General features: G+C 38.2%; 1 long non-coding RNA gene across 1 annotated transcript in view; it reads right to left on the bottom strand.

Moving 5' to 3' along the window:
* Positions 1-23,451, bottom strand: part of LOC145721118 (uncharacterized) — a 272,074-nt gene that overhangs the window by 201,553 nt on the left and 47,070 nt on the right. The window contains exon 2 of the long non-coding RNA XR_014144584.1: positions 5,597-5,683. This is a non-coding gene — a long non-coding RNA (uncharacterized LOC145721118). The remainder of the gene's footprint in view (positions 1-5,596; positions 5,684-23,451) is intronic.

The raw sequence follows: 23,451 nt of genomic DNA, 5'->3' as shown, positions 1-23,451 counted from the left end.
CTAATAATTTAAATAGTAGTTAAAAACTCTGCTCAGGTGTGGGATAGCCTTGATTCAAAACCCAACTCCACTTTTCACTAGAACTGTGACCTTGGTTAGTGCTAGTACTATCCCATTTTGCAGATGAGAAATCAAAAAGTTAAGTAACCGTGGTCTAATCAAAATTAAAGGTTGCATTACTTGACAACATCTTCCAACCATGGTTATTGAACCTAAAGCTGAATCTTTCTCCTAATAAGGGACTCCTAAGTTCTGGAAGTCGCACATGCCATCATTGGGAAGCAGGAACTTTTGGAAGGTTCCTGATTTGTTGAGCAGAAATATCTTACTTATTGCTTCTTCCCATTAATTCTAGTTCTACTCAATTAGGTAATGACCAAGTTTTATGTATTGGAAATGAAAATCCCAGAACCCCCAGCCCAGGTTCTTCACTAGATTCCACAGGTTGTTAAAAATAGAGCAAAACTGGGGGATGGGGTAACTGGATGATGGGCATTAAGAAGGGCATTTGAAGTAATGAGCACTGGGTGTTGTATGCAACAGATGAATCACTGAATTCTACCTCTGAAACTAATAATACAATATATATTAATTAAATTGAATCTAAATTAAAAAATGAAAAAATATGTAGCAAAATTAACATAATTTATTTTCTGCTTCATGATTCTTTAGATATGTAATGATGGCCCCCATGGATGCTTACCTTTGCCAGGATAAACATCCTTCTTTCTTCAACCACACTTAATTGGGAGTCTGGCTCCCCCAATGTATTCTATGTTCTATAATTATTTTCTATTTACTAATCCTCTAATGACTTACTGTGTTTTTCTGGCACTGAAGCTCTCCAACTTGAATACTCCCTGCCTCTGGCTACTGGCCACTATGCCACTATGTTTAGTGACATGTATTATCTGATTCTCCTCATGTGCTCTGTTCCTGATTAGGGTCTAAACCAAAAAATGATTTTTACATGGGGAGAAAAGCAGGGACTCTCTGATATTATTGGTGTAGTTTCATGCATCATCAACCCTGATGGCAGATAATTAAAAAGTTTTACAGTTTAACCATTTAGTTCATATACATAAATACATATGGTATGCACATGAATATATATATATATATATATATGCACCAAGAAATATAGTTTAAAGATATGATGACAGGATGCAAAACTGACCTTCTATTCAACAATATTTTTCATATATCCTTGTCAACTTCAAGAATCTTTAGGTAGTTGCATTAGCCACTGGCCACCTCAGTCAACTGAATCTTTTTCCTATACTTGAAACTGCCTTTTTTCCTCTCCGTTTTGCTGGTGTCATCCATTCTGTCTCTTTACCAACCAACAATCCCGAAATCATTTCTACGCTATTTTTCAGCCAGTTTCTCTTTAATTAATTTGCAGATTTCATTCCCTATAGTCTTCCCCACGATTAATTTTCAGCTTATTCCATGCATTCGCCATGAAGTCAGTTGTGCTACCTGAAATCCATCATTATAAATTCTTTTTTTTTTATTTTGAAGGCTTCTCATTTTCAAGAGTACTTTATTAAAATGAAAGTTTTTGAGAAAGAAGAAACTCTTTAAAAATCATACCAGCTGTGAATCAGGTCATAAGATAAGATACGATAACAGCTTATAAGAAGGGAAAAACAAATATGGACTGATTCACACCTCTGCCTATGGTTCTATTATCATCACAAAACAAATAAAAAACAACCAAAAAAACATCTAAATGGTAATATAGTCCACCTGCATATGCAATGAATTCTGCTAAATTTACAACAGAATGTATTTAACAAAAGATCTATATATCTTGACTCCTTACAACAGAACATAGTTACTAAAATTCTAGGAGGAGTCCACGGATCACAAAGATGGAACCAGAATTATGTCTTAGGGTGTTGGCGAAATGTGGGATTTACTTGGGACTGAGAAGCATAAGCAGGAGGAGCAACATTAAAAAAAAAAAAGTCAGTAAAATTTAGTTTTCCATTTAGGAAATGAATGAGCACATAATTTGTATATTTTACATGTGCATATTTAAGACTAGGTTTTAAATTTCCAACCATTCACTGTGCAACAGTGAGATAGAGATTATGACAGACATGCTAAGGTCTAAAGAAACTCCAAAGCTGAGGCTGTAAATGCATGCATAGCTTTCATGTGTTAGGTGCTGTTGCTTTTTGCGGTTTTGTCTCATTTTGGTTTTTGTTTGTTTTTACAGTGCTCTCAATAGTGGATTATATGGTCCAAGAGAGGAGAAAATATCCACCCCAACATGTTATTTGTACTAGTAAAACACTCTCTTGAAATTTCAAATTTGATCACATCACACAAAGAATTTCGAGGTTTGAAAGCTTGGTAGGGTGGGATAGGGGAAAGAAAGAAAAGAAAAGTCATAAAAAAATCTTTAAGTTCAATTATTGAAAATAATTAGTACGGGAAATCTGCACACATAAACCTCATTTACGTGTTTGTTTATTCACTCATTCAGTCACCAATGAACTACTGATTGTCTATATTGTGCCAAGCACTATACATACATATCCATATTACAAAAAGCAAACACTACCAAAGTGGTACAATCTTTTTCTTTCTTTAAAGTGTAGCTCCAAGGTTACCGCCTCTGGAAAGCCTCACTAACTCTTTTAAGCACCGACAGTTCAGGTTTCTTTTAGTAGCCATGGATCTTTGTCTATATTATTATTACCAAGAGTACTTCCCACCACATGTTGTGATTTACCATAACTCTATGCACTTAATAGGTCTTTAATAAATGATTACTCAGTTTTGTGCTATGTTAGGCCTTCCATAATATCATACATTAGAACAATAACAACAACAAATGATTTTATCCAATAATTGGAAGTCTGTTGAGAAATTTCAAAGGAAATATTGACATAAAATATCAAAGCAAGGGGTGCCTGGGTGGCTCAGTCAGTTCAGGGGCCGACTCTTATTTTCAGCTCAGGTCATGATCTCAGGTTCCTGGGATAGAGCCCCATGGCAGACTCCAGGCTCAGTGGGGAGTCGGCCTCAGGATTCTCTCTCCCTCTCCCTCTGCCTCTCCTCCCCGCCCCCCAACTCATGCTCTCTCTCTCTCTCAAATAAATAAATAAATCTTTAAAAAAAATATATCAAAGCAAGCATTTGTGCTGATTTTTCCCCAAGATCAACCTCTTGGGAAAAACTCAATCATTTTTGCTTGTGTGCCCCACAGATGCCCTAACTAGTGTCCTAAATTGTACCTCTTTTGATAGGGACATGGATTCCAAAGGAGATGGGTTCTCACAGGAATGGAGGATGAAGAGACATGAGGAGTTTCAATGGCACATAGACTCAAAGAGATAATAAACAGTGTTGGAAAAGAGAGAAACACAAACACCTAATTTACTTCTCTCCTGGAGGCATTTAACTCATTATGCAAGGGTGAATAACAGACATATATGGATCTTAAAAGAGTTAGCAGAACTGCAAGGGTGCCCACAGTCATCTCATCCCACTTACATGTCCAGGGTGCCCATAAAATGCAGAGATCAACTATCTACATACGCCCAGTGTGAAGCTGATCCCTATAGAGCCAACCAACCATGGCTGACTTTGCAATCATGAATATACGTAGCTCTTTAGATTTTACTGGCTTAATTTTTTCATGAAATCTAACTTCCCGTTACAGAACATGACAATTTCTCCCATTTTTTAATTTTCTGGATCTGTCCTTGTGTTACGAGTATTATATTACCATTAACAACGGACTTACAAAACAAAAATGGACTTAGTTTCTTAACCAACATTATATTCTCTAACAAAAAATAATAGTTTCTTTCAAGTTGCATAAGGAATTATAGAATTTTTAAAAAGGATTATAAATGCTTGCATTACTGATATTAATGTAGCAATTATGTTATAAGCACAAACATAAAGACAAAAAGTACAATGAAGATTCTATAACTGCAGCTCCAAAATATCATTGGGAATCACTCATTCTACAGAGAAAGCAAAACTCTTATACTCAAAATTTTTTAGAGAGAAATTCTAACCTGGAATCTATGGACTTAGGAAGGAATGGGCCTGAAATTGGTACATCATGAAACACCATAAAGACAGCTCCTCAGAGGCACCTGGGTGGCTCAGTCAGTTAAGCATCTGCCTTAGGCTCAGGTCATGATCTCAGGGTCCTGGGATCCAGCCCCGTGTTATGCTCCCTGCTCAGTGGGGAGCCTGCTTCTCCCTCTTCCTCTACCCCTCCCTTCATGCTCTCTCCCTCTCTCTCTCTCAAATAAACGAATAAAATCTTAAAAAAAAAAAAACAGTGCTTCGTATTCAGCTTATGTTTCCTTCTTATATCATTCCTTTCTTGCTTATTTACCCCTAAACCAATAAATTCCTTCCCCATATCACTGAAAAATCTTTGCTTCTCTTTATCTCTGTGTCTCCCTCTTTTACACTTACACACGTATCACACATACAGAGGTTTATGAGAATTTGACATCTTGTCCTATAAACAAATGAAGTGATGTTTCTTGTATGGTTCATCATACAGGAGAACAAAAAGCAGTTATTGCTTATACTTTTAGATACATAATACTTATGGGAACTCCAGCGTAGCACAAAGAGCGGTGTCGAAGTTGGAATAGGGAATGGTATTTATGGTAACTCACCTGTCTAGACTACAAAGAACCTGGAATTTGAAGGTACCATTAATATCATCAAACCGGAACTTCTCATTTAAAGATAGGAAAGCTGAAGTCCATAAAGGTCATAGAGTATGACTAAGGTGATGATATTTCATTATATATTGTAGAGATGTGAATTCTGCCAGATTCCTTTAGCATAGGATTAATGACATGCCCTTGAGTCACCTCTTATGGATGGCTAGCCCAAGAGGTACTACCTTTTTGGATTCTCAGTATTATTAGAGCTGTTCTTTAGGTTAGGTTAATATATCTTCCAAATTGTGGTTGCTACAGGTGTCACCTGGGTCTCAAACTCAGGAGGAAAAAAACAAAAACAAAAACAAAAAAACATCGCCCTAAGGCAGGCAAATGGTTCAGGACCATGGACAGTCACCAATTGGTGGTGGAGCCGCTGCTGCTGAGGCACCTTTTCTCCCTGACCCCATACCCCCCGCCCCTGCCAATGCAGTTCTCCAGGTTAACAAACACTTAGCAGTTTGCAGTCCATTAGTATTGCTATAGATGGCAACTCAGTGGTCCCAGGAGAGACGAGACCAACTGTCAATGTACGTTAACTTTAAAGATACTCTGAAAAGCAAGATTTTTAATCATCTGGACATTTGTATTATCTTACTTGCATCTCCATAATATTTTACTTGATAGCCTAAAGAAAAAGATTGGCTGCAGTTCGAGTAGAGTATAAAGGTAGCACCAAAAAATATATGTCTTTTCTGCTCTCCACAGACAAATGGAATTCCTAATTGAAATAATTAAATAATTCCTTTACATTCACTCTACAAGGTCTTTGCAAAGGAGTATTTCAGAACAAACAGCACCGAGCACTTAATTGCAAGGGAAAAATATTTAAACCAGTTCGTTTAAACTACATAACACAGATCAGATTTAGAAAAACTTACCCCATTCTTTCAGGAGCACATGAGAAACTACTTCAGTTTGCCCACTGGTCCTGGTGATGGTGGTGCAGATTACATTCATGACAGAGCCTGAACCGTGCAAGAAATAAGAGATTTCTATAATCTCACATAAGATCCACAAATCTTGTGCAAAATTCAGCAACTAAAGACAAGCTAGGAGCTATCTTTTTTTCTATTTTAAAAACAATACTTTATATATTTAAGTAACAAATACCAGATACAAATGAATCTCTAAACATACAGCTTCAATCCTAGTAGCATTATTATTTCAGTCAATATATCCCTATTGCTGCACCAGAAAAAAATAAAGTCACTGGACATACGCTTTCTAAACAAAACAAAAAAAATTACTTTCTTATAATTCTATGCTATATGAATATTGTTACAATAAAGGCTCCTTTTGGTTAACTTAAGATATACTATTTTAGTCTTAATAATAGTGAGGGTGAGTTCATTCCTGCTAATATGGTTTTTTTTTAAAAAAAAACAAAGTGATTCTCTTCATTTTAGAGTAAAAGATCAATATGATTTATTTGCATTTTATTAATTAACTATTTGGACATTTGGCAGTCCATTCACTGTAGTTGAAAAAAAAAAAAAAGGGAGTGCTGAGGAAGTCAAGGATTTACTGCAGGCTTTGGGATATAGCATTACATGAGGGAGTCTGCCTTAATTCCTCCACCTCACTCTGTTTACCTTCTTCAGTGCTACCCAATCTACCCTAAATTAGAACAAGCTGAAACTGGAGAGGATCCTCCAAGCTGCCAATGTCTCCAAGAGCACTCCCTAGTTCCACATCAGCTTGAGAATTCCAGGAGACCTGTGAGAGGATAAGCCAATTTTTAGGACCAGCTTTGGTTATAACTCACTTTGGAATTTGTCTCCTCTACAGGAAAACCTTGAACTAACGATTGTTCTCTAGCCAAAAGGGACATTATTTTTTGGAAGCATAGGGATATTGTCCAATATTTCTGGAAGTTTCATCTCAACCTGAAGTCCCAGGGAGTTAAGTCAGGAATGGCTTGATTTAACTAAACGTGGGCCTTTCCATTCAGGCATGCCACATGACACAGATCAAGTGTGGCAACTTTGTATCACCTTTGCCCTTTACTGTTTTGTTCATGAGAACTGATGAACTATTTTATATCCTATGAGTTTCCTCATAGGATGAGTGATAGGTTAGAGCAGGAGAAAAAGTTCATGTTTCCTAAACAGGACACATGATCTTCTTCCTTTTCTGCTCAATTGGGATGATAATGGTAACTTCTGTCTGATTCTCCTTGTCTTGTATAAATATTCCTTTGTCTTATATAAATATTCCTAATTTTTCTATTTGGTGATAATAGCCATCCAGTGTGCTAGTGGTACAGCTTTGAAACCATTTTGCCGATGAGAAAACTGAGCACAAGTGAGGCTCAATGCATGGGCCAAGGTTGATCAACTGGTAAATATCAGAGTCAGAACTTGAGCTCAGTGTAAGAGAGATTTGCACTGTGTACATTCACTCACGTATCATCTGTTATATATTCTGAAACTCATGGGACTGTCCTCAATGATAAAGTCTCATAACTTTAATTATACAAATATTTTTAAAGGGAGAAATACTGAGAAAATATTCACAGTATGCACTAGTGTAACAATAAAAAATACAATGTAATTTAGTGCTGGGACCTCCCAGACCTGCTAGCATGTGAATTACATAGCAGCAGGATTTATTTTGGGATAGCTGGCATATGATGTTAATAGAACAAATATGTAGGTTTGATTTCTCACTTGGGCCAGCTGATGTAATTCAGGCTAAAGGTGTATTCTGTAGCTGCAGGACAGTCCCAGTCAGTCAATTTAAAGCTATGTGAGCACAGAGGAATTCAGGTGAGAGAATACTGTTCACTCCATGAAGAGGACAGAAGTCAGCCGTACTACAAACCAACTTCCAACTGACAATATCCTCTTTTGTTTTCTCTAAAAGTGTAGTGATTACTTCAGTCTGCAGATATTGGAATGATATTATCATGTGGATTTAAGTACTTGAAGATTTTCACTTCTTGAATTCCAACTCCTGAGACTGATAGTGATACCACCAAATTCACACCAGATCGTTTTTTCCAATGAGTATCAGAATCCCAAAGATGAAATGAATCATGATGTATAGCTTGTCTCCATTATCACATTCTGTATGTTTCTTGATGATCCACGGCTAAGTTTGACAACATTATAGATAAAAATCTCTCTAATCATGCAAAATTAATGCTAGGAAGTTTGGAAAGAAGAAACTGTCACTATTTCTTGACCTTATGTTAATCTTAGTTTCTCAGATAAATTGTGATAATTCATTTATTTCTTCACACCCTTCGGTTATCTCATTCATGTTTTTGCTCTGAGCCATGCTTACTCATACAGCTTTTGCAAGCTATTCTGTCCTGGGTTTTCAAAGAATACCAGAGCTAATAGGGAAGACTGAGGCCACATTTTTGCATTTGATGTATCAACCATAAACGTCAGGAGAATATAGTACTGGACATTGGGATTACAGGCCTCCTATAACTTTCAAGACTTGTGATTTATTTCTGGTCCTTCTGCAGGGAACCTCTTCTTAAATCTGGTAATTCTTATACTGTTACTTATGTAATTCTTCCTGCTGTTGGATACCAAGGAATCTCAAATCTTTTCAACACCTACCTCATATGAACATAGAGGCTTCCTGCTATCTAGAATTAGAAACTGATTTCTAAGATTCTGAGCATCTTCTGAATATGTCAGTGTGCTTTGTGGAAATCTGTGCTCAGCTTAACTGCACCTGCAGGAAAATCTCCCTGTGTAAGAGATATCCTTGACACCATAATCAAATGTCTAAATCCTTTATGCTTTGGGAATGACTGAGCTATCCAGAGAAAATCCCAGATGCTGTCTTTACACGAATTACCCTGGACTAATCAACTAGTAGAATCAAGTGAAACCAAAGAAAAGAGAATCAAAGAGTTGTTTTGTTGTTTGTTTGTTTGTTTGTTTTAATGCCTACTGCATTGTTCAGTATTCTCAGAGAAATCTGTGCAGTCCTTTATTATCTAAACTTGGTTAATACTAATTTATGACTATATAATTTAGCTCCATTTCTGAAATATAGGATTCATATCAAAATGTTTTCTGAGTAAAGAACATTTGCTTTCCCAAAAATAAAAAAATAGAAACATTGTTTTTGGTTAGTAAATAAATTTGCTTATTCACGACAGCCACAGCATCTTTTAAAGCATCACAGTAACATTCCCTAGTTTCTGTTTTAGAATAAGGTTTGTTTTTTTCCCCTTTGACACCTCGTACCATGGCTTTATGACACAACAGGGTATTCTTGGTTGGTGTGTTAATATCACAGTTTGAATGCAGTAAGCCATGAATTCAAAAGAGAGAAACTACAAAGGACCACCAGAAAGTGTACTACTGGTTGAATAAAGCACATCCTGAAGTGGTAATTCAAGTTTTATTTTGTCACTTTATTAATGATACTCATTATATTATAGGGTATTACATTACATAAAAGGAATCATATGCCCCCAACCGTATATGGATAATGCTGTAATTCCATCAAGGCATCCCAGCAATGCTGTAAACCTCAGCAGAGCTTGAATAGCTTGTTTATTAACACCAGAATCCAGAATGGAATAATAGCTCTGATTTTATATACATTGGGGATACATTATATACCACAATATGTTTTTATATCAGCCAGGTATACTAAATGGACACAATTAAAGTGAAAATGTGCAATGAAATAATCAATCATAGCCTTATAAAGAGAATTACCACACATTCCTTTGGAGCTCCAAATCCCTTCCCATTTCTGTCCATCCAAGAGTCAGGAATGTCAGGAAGAAGGAAAAATAAATGTATTCTGCCCAAATGGGAGAAGACTTGCTAACTTCCTTCCCCAAGTTAGCAATTGAAATGGCTGTTGGAGCTTACAATTTTCTGTGCTGCTTAGAGAGAACACCCAGGAGTGTGCTGGGTCTCTGCATGCCTGCTATGAGGCAAGGCAGAAGGGCTTGGCACAGTGTGTCTTCACTCCCTTCTGAGGGCCACAGACACTTTAATACTTTTCCCATGAAAATCTGAGACAGTTTTACTGCTTTGAAAAATAAATCATAGGACACCATTAGCAAGGATTGGGAAATGACAGCAAAGCACTCTTTTAGTGTGGTCACAACCTGTGTTTATTATATAGGGAAAATGATGGAAATAAAAGCTAACATCTATTGAATACATAGTATGTCCCATACCGGGCTGAGTGCTATATATGCTTCATCGGGCTTAATCCTACAGCTCTATGCGTAGGCACTGTTATTAACGCCATATGCCAGAAAAAACTACTGCTTGCAGTGGTCACGTAGCCGGACCAGAATCCCCGTGCTTGTAAGCATCAGTCTGGTTTTCTAAGTCAGGCTGGCTCTGAAACGACTGCAGACAAACAGTCCGTGTGGATAGCATGTCTTCCACTTTTCCCAGGTGAGGACTTGTACCAGGACAAGGCTGCTGAGCACTTTCATATCCCTACTTGTAAGCATCCCCCCCATACTTGAATGGAAGAAAAATTCCTATCATTATGACATATTTTACTTTGTTCCAAGTTCCCCAAATTCTTGGTTCTTTGGAGAAGCTATCCCCTGACCTCACAAAACTGAAAACAAACACTCCCTCATGGCATCTTTCTGGATGTGTTTGAGGGGAAAGATGGGTACTCTGACCTGGAAAATGGGGAAGATTTGGAGTAGAGATGCAAAAGTCAGGTGGCAAAGCCCAAGATCTGTGCTGAAATTTCTGAATTTTTCAGTAAGATTGACTAAGAGGTATACAGTGCTTCATCCAAACACAGAATGGGCTTTAAGATACATACACCTTAATCTAAACCAACTGCAACAAATACTAGTTACATGGCTTTAGGAATATTATTGAATAATTCCAAATCTCAGTTTCCTCCTATCTGAACATTTATCTACTTCAAAATGTTTGTGAGCAAGGATGAATTACTGAATTCTACATCTGAAACTAATAATGTACTATTTATCGGCGTACTGAATTTAAATTAAAAAAATAATATCATATAGGATAAGCTGTATAAAATAACTTGTATATGTCTGGCATGCTAATGCATGCAATTCACTTCATCGTACAAATGGAGAGATGATTATCACAGGAGTGCCTTTTATGATCTTTTTTTTGTTTCCCAAAAATCAGAGTTATTTCTGCTGTATTATGATGTGGAAATATTAGTGAGGATTCCAAGAGTAAGCATGCAGTCTTGTGGACAATGAAAAAAGTGTAACCTTAGCGTGAAGTTTGTTTTGGGTACTCATCTTCTATAGACAGAGAGTGGATTCTGACATTCTCTTGGTCTTGACCTTGAGCCATCTAGCTGTCAAGTAACAGCAGTCTGGGCAGTGGGTTTTCTGCTGGTCATCACATGGAAGGAGATGACAAACTTAGAAGAAAAGAAGAAGAAAGATGCTAGCAAACTTGGAATAGCAAGCTATACTTTTCTAACCCAGGTTATCCATATCTGTACTGTCCGAGAGAAACAGAACATGAGTCATAAATATGAGCCACACATGTAATTTTAAATTTTTAGTAGCCACATTAAAAAAAAAATTAAATATTTCAGTAATACATTTCATTTAGCCCCAAATCCAAAATAGTATCATTTCTACATGTAACCAATATAAAAGTTATTAATGAGATATTTTATATTCTTCTTTGTTACTGTGTCTTTGAAATCACATCACATCTTTATTCTAGACTAGCCACATTCCAAATGCTCAGTAGCCACATGTGGCTAGCTGCTACCATACTGGGCAGCACAGAAACAGGTAAGTGTGCTTGCTTACCTCCTCTTTTTGCCAGTAGCCTCTCATGCAATCTAGTTATGGTGGCTGCATCATCTTGGCTTGGGTCGTAAGGTAACAGCACCCTCACCCACCACCACTCACTGGTTTTGGAATAGTATTAGCAAAAAAGCTGTGTTCCCTGAGGCCAGTGGGATGATGTTGATACTCAGTCAAGAAGAAACCCTTAAGGGAAGATGAATCTCAAAGTACAATATTGGATCCAAGGACCACACAACTCCTTCCCATCAAGAGATTCTCCTTCTACAACTTTCTCGGGCGTTAGGGAGAGGGGGTCCTGGTTTTTTTTTTTTTATTCTTATGTTAATCCCCATACATTACATCATTAGTTTTTGATGCAGTGTTCCATGATTCATTGTTTGTGCATAACACCCAGTGCTCTGTGCAGTATGTGCCCTCCTCAATACCCATCACCGGGCTAACCCATCCTCCCACTCCCCTCCCCTCTAGAACCCTCAGTTTGTTTCTCAGAGTCCATCGTCTCTCATGGTTCGTCTCCCCCTCACGGGTCTGTTTTATTGTTCTTAAACGAAGTATATTTCTACAGAGTATCATTCCATTTTTCATGATACAAATAATAATCTTCACATAGGGCTACTTACATGCCAAACACTGTTCTACATACACTGTATAGATCAGCTCACTTAAAATATTATTTTATGAACATTTTTCAGATGGCAAGCTACAGTGAGTTCCAGGAACTTGCCCAATATCCCATAAATAGTGAGAGGTAGATGTGGAAACTGAACCCTGGCAGTCTGGTTACTTACCATGGCTTTACTGCCCCAGTGCCTTAGTCACATGCCTGACTCCCTAATAAACAGGAGTGATAGCAACAACAGCCACAGTGCATGCAGTTTTGGAATAAAAACCAGATCTCCTGATCCTCATCAGCCAGGGGTTCTAACAAGCATATTAACCTAAATAAAACCCCAAACCCTTCACCACATCAGCACTTTTGTAAGCTACTCATTCAGTTTAAACAGAATTGGCTTCCTAAATTTCTCTGCATATATTCAAGAAGAACACAGCTGTTACATTTGGAAGATACTTGGCAGTTAATGGACAATTCCATTAAAAAAAAAAATTGGCTGGGGTGAAATGTCTTTTGTTCCTTTTCCACTTCAGTTTTTTCCACTGCCTTTCTTATTCCTTTTCTACACTCATGCTGTATGACTTTAAATTTTTGGTAGAACAATTTCAAAGGCTTAGAAACTTTAAAAATATCCTTGCTCAAAGTTTAGAGATTCCCCCAAATTGGACTGGAGAATAAGTGAGGAGTAAGTGAATGAGAGACTTCCCCCTCCCCATGATGCTCAATGAGATGCTGAGAAATTCACCTGCTTATCAGCATGCAATTCCCCCTTCCTTTCCAACCTGCTCCAAACGTTCACCATTGCAAAGATTGGGAAGGGTACTTACAGACAAAACAGCCCCTTTTCATCCACCTACCTAATCCTCAGGTTCCCTGGTGCCTATTAGTGCTACTTGTCCTCTCCAAAGCTATTCCGGGTGCTCAGTAAGTGGAAAAGGAGTGAACTTTAGAATCGACCAACCTGATTTAAATCACTGTTACTTACTAATATTATGACGTTAGTCACTTCACTGAAACATTCTGAGGTTCAGTATGAATTGGCTACATATGGATAATAATACTGATTTCTCAGTTATTAGTAAAATTACATGTGTATAAAATGCCAAGCACAGTGCCTGGCACCTATAGCTCCTCTTTAAATGATAACCATTATTAATACGTTAAGGAGAGTAAGGTGAAGCAGCCCTCTCCCACAGATTCTTTTGGTCCCAGACTGATATTCTTAATTTATAGCATCCAGGTACTGTACAGACACCAAGAAATCAGATCAGGCACCAACCTCGGGGCAGCCCTCCTGGAGCATCCCTCCTGAACAGTGACCCTGCCTTTAGGGATGCATTCCTATGGCCTTCCAAATTAAGGCAGAAGACAAAGCAGGGAAGGAAATACAAAACCCATGTATCAGAGTCAATGAAGAGTTGATAGAGTTGTCTGCTACTCCCAGTATTCTTCCACTCCTTTCTAAGCGGATGTGAAATTCCTTTTTGTGAGGACCTAAAATAAGTACACCAAGGATACGGAAAACATCCTGTCCTATGGTCCCTCTCCATCCCCACAGGGTGTGCTAATTGCCTGACACAGCCACAGAGCCAAGCAAGCATCTCTGCTCTCCAGGTCTATGTGCCCATAAATTATGTCCAGTTCTATCCCAGAAGCGCTGAGTCACCATGGACGGCCCACACAGGCCTGCCGATCACACATTCCTCTGATAAATGAGAGTAGAAATGATAGATCTGGAAGCTAGGGGTCATCACCCCTGCTTGAGCAAAAACAAGAGCAGTGTCCTACTCTCTCTGCTTTGATGACTCATAGGAATAGAGTGGTCATTTAGAGAGCTGGGTCCTCCTCCAATAAGTTGAGGAGGTGTGGGGCTTTTGGGCTTCTTGCCTGGGCAGAGTCACATGAGCCTAGTTGCTGACCAGTGGAAGAAGAATTAAGGTGTAGGTCTTTTTCACAATAGATTTCATCCATCCTACAGTTACCCACATTACTGGATATGGACACATCAGCATATGCGGCTCAAGATGTCCACACCAGAGCATGAAGCCCTGTTGATGAAATCCTGAGAACTAAAAGGACATAATATTCAGTTCATATAAAAAATCCAGAATGAAGTATAATACCGTGACTTTTCCCCTATATCTTGCCTTGTGTTCTAAATATGTCAATTGTAAAACCCCTTAATGTAAACCAGAGTAGAGATGGAATTTTATAAACCCTTTGTTCGCTCAGCAAACACTGACTGAAGATCATCTGTGGACCAAGGATGGAAATAAGACAAGGGTATTTCCTCAAAGTTTACTGTCCACTGGTGCAGGTGGATGCCTCTGTGAACAAACACAGTGTGATGTGATATGTGCTATAATGTAGACAACTGCAAAGAGCACTGGGTTATTTGGGGAAAGTGTGAACCCTGGCAAATACCACAGATTAAGATAATGGATAACAGAAGAAGAGCCAACAACAAAAGCTGAAACAAGGAACTCCTCAAGAGTCCTACTCCATTTTCAGTGGATCACTTTCCCTTCTACTTCATAGAGAAAATTGAGACCATCGACTTTTCAACCACACACAAAGAAACTCTTAGCTAGGTTTGCAGACCTTTATCTGCCTTCCTCCCACTTCAGAGGGTAAGTGTCCCTCCCACTCTCATGAATCCAGTTCTGGCTTCTGCTCGAAGCCCCTCCTGCCGTCTCAGAAATATATTTAAACCAATTATTCTTCCTCTCTTCTCTACTCCAGCCTCTTTCCCAGCATTTCCCCACAGCTTAATAAAATGCTCAAGATGCTCCTTGAATAAAAGCTCTCTCTTGGTGTCACATTTTCTTTTCTTCACCGATTTTCACCTAAAATACTCAAAAGTTTAGCCTACCCAGCCAACTCTCTTAGCTCCTCAATGAAACTTACCTTCTATCATCACTTTACTGAGAACACTGTTACCAAGTTCAAGTTCACCAATGACTGCCTAGTTTTGAAATGCAATGGTCATTTTATAATCGCTGTCTTACTAAATGTCTGTTGCATCTGCCACCGTTCAGCATCCTCTTCTTAGAATTCTCTATTTCCTTAGTGTCTATGACTTTAAAACTGCTGTGGTTCTCCTCACGCCCCTCTGATGGCGCCTTCTCAGTTTTCCTTCCTGGGCTCCTTTCTTCCATCTGCCATTTAAATGTCGATGTTCCCCAGGGATTTGGCTGTGCTTCTAGCTGCCTGGCCTCTGCCTGCTCCTGTCTATTTTCTAAATTCCAGATTTCCAGTTGCATCTGTGAGCTACACAACACCTCTCGACAACTACTTTTATTTTCTGACTAAATTAGCCAGTGTCAGTTTTTTGTTGCTGGGAACTGAGAATGGAGAAATCTGGCTTAAAAGCAAAGTCTGGTGAAAAAGAACATGGGATGCAGTTGTGTATGAGCACAACATGAGTCAACTGGAGCTGCTGCACCAGCAAGCAAATGAATAAATAAGCACCTCAGTAGACATACAGTGCTCAGACCAAGTAACGTGCCACCTTCCTCTGCAGCTGGAGTACGGTATGCAACGTGGGGCATCACACTTAAAAAAAAGAAAGAAAGAAAGATGCATTAAAAAAAAAAAAAAAACATTTACTGGATTCTACAGGAAGGATTATCCTAGGGAGTGGGAATACAAAGATGAATAAGATCACTGACCTTTAGAAGTTTCTCTAGTGGGAAAGAGAAATGTCAGTGCTATAATATAAAAGAAGTGCTGGTGGCACAAAGGACTGGTAGCCAAAGCTGCCTTGAGGAACAAGAACGGTTAACATCTGGGCTAGCTACTGAGTGATGAATAAGATGTCATCAAGAGAAGGATGAAAAGGTGACCACCAGGCAGAGTGGTTGGCATTCAGAAGACACAGAGCTGAGAGAGACTCTGGGGTAAAAGAAACAGAGGTACCCCCAGACGAGAAGAGAAAGGAAATGTGGTGTCTGATCAAGAAAGACCAGTCTATAACTCAATCCCTAAACCTTCACAATCTGGATATCCAAAAGCCTAGAAACCATATTTTGTAGGGATCAAATGAAGAAAATGGGTTTGTTTTATCCTGGAAAAAAAGGTGTAATGGACACAAAAACCTCTCCCCACAGTTCAAGAGCTGTCTTTTCAAAGTACAAATATGCCAACTTTTTGCCTATGTTTACACAATTCGAGGAAGAAATTACTAATGACTGGATTGACTCCACAATAGAAGGGACTGTCTTACTGGGGACGTGAGTTCTCTGCCACTGGCAATATTCAAACTGGTCAGGAAAATTATAATTTGAATTAACTGGGTAAGAATTCAGGTTATATGAACTTAAAGGTTCCTACCAATTGCAAGGTTTCAACTACTTCTCTGCATTAGTTTTGCTGCCAACTTATTTATGTTCCTAAGCAGTTAGCTTTCCCGTGAAAAACCACTGTGCGTATCTTATGGCTCTGTCTCTTGAAGTGCTGGGTCAATAATAGTAGCCACAGAGCACCACTCTTCTCCTTTTTAAGGAAACAGTCCTTTTAGGCCTCAGAACAAAATACAGACTTCCACTCAAGAGTTTTAGATAAAATCCGACTCCAGTGGCTTTTACTTTCATTCCATTTTAATAACCAGCTCCATTCAATTTTGTCATCTCCCATCATCACTTCAACTTCAAAGGAATAACAATCCGTATATGAATGTCTGACCATAACTGGTTCTTCCATTTCAAAGTAAGTCCCTTTACATCTTCAATGTTTGTCTGGTATATTCTGACTTGCTTCCTTTCTTACCCAACTTTCTTAGCCAGAATTCCTCATTTTCAGAATTGGAATCCCCATCCCCATCTTTTAACTTTTTGGTGAAATGGTCTTTCAACCAAGCCTACATGATAAATTCTCAAACCTAAGTTAATCCTAAATTTACTTTTATACTCCTGTATATTTATTGTCAAAAAGAAAAAAGAAGAGTTTTCTTTTCACAACTATATCAGTTCATGCTACCAGATTTTTTGTGGTCGTCAGTCTTAGCTGAGCCCTCATCATGGTAATTAATTTTCTTTGGCCAGCCAATACTTCTCTCAATAGATATTCTAAACCTCGAAGAGATTTCAAGAGCAAATTCAACATCTGCCTAGCAGATTATCTTGCCATGTATTTCATAAGCAAACGTGAGGGCATTTAGTAATCTTCATTTTCTTTCCTCAACTTTCAAAATTATTTACCTGCATCTTCATCTTTATCTTTTTGCATTTGACCAAGGCTTTTACTCTAGATTACACTCTTAATTTCCTCCCATGTCATTTTGTATCTTATAACACTAATTAACACCTTCTTACACAGCATCTCTTTCCCCTGGACTGAGAAATTCTGGTGATTTTTTTTCTCATTTTATATGGATCACTTAATAAGTTATAGGTTATGTAAAGAATAGATCTGAGGATATACGGTGAAAATTAAGAGACCTTTGTACTAGTTCAGGGAGATTATAAAGTTATAAACTAGAAAATGGCCGAGGTTGAAAAGGTTCAATAAATAATTAGGAAATAAACCCAGCATGGTGATTAATATTACTATACATGACAAGAAGCGTATTCTGTCACTGTCACCAGAACTGATGGGACCTACTGAAACCACTGATGTTCTTTGTCCCAGATACTGCCACCTCCTACAGGATGAATCCTTCACTATCTTTCCTTCCTGAGTTGCTGATTTCAGATTCAAAGTCCTGGACTAGCACATCTGATTGGCCAAAACGAGGTCATATACCAACTTTTAAGCTGCTTGGGAACATTGCCCCAAGAAGGCAAGTGTTCAGCATTTTGAGCTTCTGGTTGGAGGAAAACTACCTCAACACTGGAAGAGAGATTAGATCCCGGAGAGAAAATAAAAATGTGACTTGTATTTGCACTATGGATTTTTGAACATAAAGGCAAATTTTTCTATCAATTCCTGTTAAGTAAATTTGTCAGTCTTTTAGTCCCAACTTTAACATTTTTACCTTTATGCACCTTGAATATGTTCCAACATTTTAGTTATCCAACAATTTAGTTGTTAAATAAAATCACCTATCCTAACACAAGCTTCTGGCAAAATTGTACAGAGCAAGAAGAAGAACAAAGTTCTGCTAAATAAAGATAAAAATCCTCAAGTTCAAAGTTAATCTTAACCAATCCCACCGAGAGAGCTGCTGAATGGGCTGTAAAGATGCCTAACTAAGCTATTACCCAGCCATTTCCATTCTCTTATTCTTAAACAAGTATCTAAAACTCCTCTAGACATAGTCGCCAACAACTAAAACCCAGGTGCACCATGTTGGCAATGTTCTCTTGATTTACCAGGGTAGTAGAACTATCCAAAAAGGGAGGGGGGGGTTAAATAAATTTAACACAATATTTTTTTCTTTTTAGTAAACCAAGGATGGAAAAAAAAAAAAAAGAAAGGAAAGATGGGAAAATGTTTCCTAGGGGAAATGGAACAGAGGAACAATCCCATAGTAGCTATTAAAGGACACCGAACCCTGAAAAAATTGGACAACCCACCAACATATAAGCAAGAAGAGATTGCATGGATCTGATGATCTACCACTTTACCTACTGGCATAAAGTGTCATGAAAGAAGATGTGTCAAATATGAAGTGTGATGAGGAGCCCTGGAGCAACATGTTCACCAGAAATAATTCTCCCCAAACTTACTGCTTTGAAAACCAACAGGTGTCAACTAATTCATAACTTCAGAGGGGAACCCATAACGGCTGGCAAAAGGCCCTATACCTTTAGAATCACAATTCGTCCCAACTGGGGTCCCCTGCAGCTTCAGAACTGGCACACCAGGCGATGGCTCTGTAGCAAAAGGCTTTTTTGAACTGCATTTTTTTCAGCAGTTAAATCTGAGCTGTAACATTTGGCAGGTTTCCTTGCTAACATTTGGCAATAATTGTTTATCAAATGCTAACAAGGAATGCTGCCAAATGTAACAGCTCCAACTGAACCATCTAAAATATAATATTGAGGCAAAAGTCTACAGACATGTGCTCAATCCCTTCTGACTAATCCTAGAAATAGGATCCTGTGCCCTTGGTCATCAGACCATGCTGCACCACAGCAGGGATGTGCAGGGACCAGATTCTCTTTCCTCTGCACAGTGTATTATTTCCCTTGATTTCTAAGGGAGTTCATGAGAGAAAGATGCCGGATAAACACAGAGATGGAAATTTACAACAAGCTAGAGACTACATACATTATAACTTCATCAATTTAGATGCAAATTTGTGGAAGATCAGTCAGCAAAACCAAGGCTGAATTATCTTTGGTGGGCAAATTATTTTTCAATCACACTGGTCCCCCAACGGGTCCTTGTTATCTCCAAGAAGGCCTCATGCTTGCACACATTTGGTTCCTTTCTCCTAGTGCTCAGTGCAGTGTAGATCTAACCTTCCTTGTCCTTGCTAATCCAAATCTTTAAAGGGATAGCTCAAATTCCACCTCCTCTAGGAAGCCTTCCCTACTCTACCTTCCCATTATTCTCTTCCCGCATTCTTGAGTTACTTTTATATTAAACCTTTATTGCCTGAAGCTTTATTGGTCCCTGGATACTGTTCCTCGTTACTAGCACATTCTCCAGGCAGTTCAAATAACTTACATCTTACCTTCCCCAGTCAGCCTACAAACCCACTGAGGGCAGGCTCTGACTGTTGTTCTCACAACAATCCTAACATGGAACGGTATAAAATTCTGTAGTTAAGGATTTTGTGGCTAGTCTTAGAGTACAAGTTATGGAACAAATGCTTTTCAAGTGCTTTGGAAGTACTCATTTACATTCCGATACCTGATATGCTAACGCTAAAGGATGCTCAACTATTCATCCAAATAGATCTTTTCAGAAACTTTCCCAGGTAATTTTAGCTTATGTGAGCTAAATTTGGGTAGCTAGGTATATTTGAAAAGAATCAAACTGCTCTTCTTCAGAAGAATTCTAAGATTCAAACTTTTAAACATTCAGTAATCTTTTATTGCTGCTTCGCTAGGTCCTTGGAATACAAAAATAGGAAAGACATTGCCCTATTTTTTGCTGCCTTACTCTCATATCCTCAAAAAGTATACTTGACAATGTCAACATATTACTGTAATACCTAAAAAATTTAGAGGAGGGGTAGAAATAAACAAATCATCCTTTTCTACATGTTTAGCAATAAACAAATAAATTAAATAAATAAATAAATAAATAATTCTTTTAAGATCTCCCCTAAGACTTCCGAGGACATTTTCCATTTAATGCAAATACACAATCACATCAGACATACACAAAAATTGCACATAATACTACAAACCAAAGGACTTAGAAATGAGCTCATGGGGGCAGAACAGCCAGAACAATCAAAATCAAGAATCTCATCTTTACTATAGATCCGTGGCAAAATATTTCCAACTGTAGGATTCTGATACTGTAGAAAAGGGATCTAGATTCTAAGTGTTTTCCACATAATAGCTAGGAATCATTAGATAATTTCATTAGGTTTCCAGATATATGGATCCCTCTTATTTAAGATAAGGATATTAATGCCTTCTTTGATTTATGTCAAAGGCCTCTGCCAGATACTCTCTTAGACTCTACATATAAGACCAATGGACCTCTTATTTAGGAAACTCAGTAACACGACAATAAATAACAAGAGTTATAAGCAGTTAAGAGTGAACGAAGGACACACAATGATAATTTTTAAATCTGAGGTTTTTCACTTAAAAAGCATATTTCTGTTCCAGTCTTAAACCCTGCCCAGAGATAAGGGCCGTTTCCCCTCATCTACATAAAAGAAGACACAGGTTGAGTTTTTCTCATGGTATTCCTAAAGACTGTTAGACAGAAGTCATCCAGGACTGCCAGCCCTCTTGATGCCTGCCCTGTGCCTTCCTCAACCTTAATTCTCAATGTGAAAGACCTACTATAGTAACTGGGCAGAAAAGTGAACCTTCACACAAAGGTTTCCAGCCCCATAAAGCACTTAATTGGGGCAAGTCTGTTTGGATCATTGCCAACAGACTAATTCATAAACTTGTCAGGGCTTGGGCGGCCTCACAGGCCGCACGGGTGAAATCTTTTTAGTGCCTCTCTGGGCTATGTTTTCTTCCCGAACCCATGCAAATCCAGCTGCTGTTCAGGCTGTGGGAGGGCATGCTGCCTTTCTGACTGAGGAGAGTGGAGTTTTTGTTAGCCAGAGGACACTTAGAAATTTGCCTTTTTACTATAAAAAGAGACCATCACAGCTTATACAGTGCCTCTGTTCAGAAGAGCACCTCCTCATTATTTTTTCAATAGATGTCTTACTGAAGCTTATTTTACTATTTATGTTAGCCTCCTGTAAAACATCTGAGAAAATTCAGAATAACAATGAAAAATGATTGTGTTCACAAAATCAAGTAAATCCAATAATATTTCTGACAGAATTGATTACAATAATGTCAAACGCCCCTCTCACTCTCTTTGAAAGTTATTTCAAACATAAAGATAATGAAATATGTTGCCTGTCACTTGTAAATTGTGTGCTGAAAGTCTAAAGAGATAATTTAAAGATTTCCAAGTAGAACAACACACTTGCTTTATTTTATTTGTCAAGGAAATATATTGGTTAGGAACTTTCTGCTGTGGAAAGTTGGAAACCTCAAAAGAGGACCAGACATTTAAACTACAGCCCGAGTGTCTTCACGGGTCACAATTCCTGAATTGTAGAAGCTTCTTTATCTCTGTGGTATTGGTGAAAAGGGAGCAGAACAGATATTTAGGTGGTATTTCCCTAAAATTTAGATTTTTTGTTGTTTTGGTGGTATAGCATAGCAGTTAAGAGCATGAATGTTCAGGATTTAAAAAAACTGGGATCAGATTCCTAACTCCATCACTCACTAGCTGCAGAACTTGAGAAAGTCACTTAACCTCTTGGAGCTTCCATTTTCTCCTCTGTAAAAAGAGCCAATGATTATTACCTCATGGGTGTGTAAAGTGGATAAAATGTCTGTAATATATGTAAATTACTTTCAGGGGATGCAGCACATAGTAATCATTCAATAATGATAGCTATTATTGTTGCTGAATGCACAATATCATTGTTATCAGGTATCTAAACATAAGCCTTCAACTCTCTTTTCTGTTTATTTCCATTTTATTATTTTAATCTCATAATTACATAATAGTCTCACAGTCCTTCCACTTTGAGTCCTCACTAAATTTTGTGAGGAGGGGCTTACTATCTTGTTTATCTCTTCATTCTCTGTCTTCCCCACTATACGTAAACTCCACATGGGCAGGTCTTGATCGTGACTGGCTCCTCAGAACCCAGCACATATCTGTCACATAGCCAGTGCACGGTTCACTGCACAGTAGTTAAATAAATGAATGCACCATCATGCTTTTTATACAGATAAGGAAACTGAGGCTCTCAATAATTCAATAATTTGCTTAAAATCAAAGTCATTTCAATAAATAAGTGGAGGAGCTATGTTCTGAACACGGGTCTTCATTATTAGAGCTCCCATCCACTTCCTGCACCTAAGTTTCTTGTTGAGCCTCGAGCTGTATGTGGTAGGACTCTAGAAACCTAACCCACGGTTTTTCCTAACAATTTTTTCAAAGCACACTTTCCCTCTACAATATTCTTAATGGAATATCAAAGGGGGCAACTTATAAATCTCCGTTAGTGGAGTCCTTTTGAACAGCAACCACTGACTTTCAAGCAGTTAGGTAATTATTGCTGCTGGATATCCAAAGGTCCAACCTGCATGTTACCAGTACTTCCATTTCTAGTGGATTTACCACCAGGGACAATAAAAAGGAAAACAGTGAAATGGTAAAGGAAGTGTCTGATGGTTAAATGTCACAATAACAGATTTCTACAGCTTAATTTTTGTTAGAGGGAGAAGGAGGGATGAAAGGGAATGTTCCTTGAGAAACAGCAGAGAACAGTTAGTAGTTAAGCCAATTTATGCTTGTATATTTTGCTGTCATCAGTAAAAGACATTGCCTTGATCTGACTGAGAAGGTATTTTATTGCTTAGCTCTTTTAGATACATCAAATTAGATCTTTAACAGCTGTATTGCTGGATAATAATAATAGTATGTATTTTATAGTGTAAAATATGCTCCTCACTGCTAGTACCCATGGGTTATCTTGTTGGATGCTCGTAACATCGCCACATATGCAGAGGGAGGTATTATTTCCCCTATTTTCCAGATGAGGTCAATGAAATAAACAAAAGGCTAAGTGACTTCCTTGAGATCACACAGACCATGAATGTACCAGGTCTGGGGCAGTTACCTGACTTGCAGGCCAGTGCCCCTTCTCCAGTGTGTCCACATCAAGTCTGTACAGGTAGGTTTGGTAGCTCCAT

Source organism: Leptonychotes weddellii, chromosome 4 (genome assembly GCF_054177405.1).
Source record: "Leptonychotes weddellii isolate Sample4059 chromosome 4, ASM5417740v2, whole genome shotgun sequence".
Classification (NCBI taxonomy): domain Eukaryota; kingdom Metazoa; phylum Chordata; class Mammalia; order Carnivora; family Phocidae; genus Leptonychotes; species Leptonychotes weddellii.
This window is presented reverse-complemented; position numbering and strand designations above follow the sequence as displayed.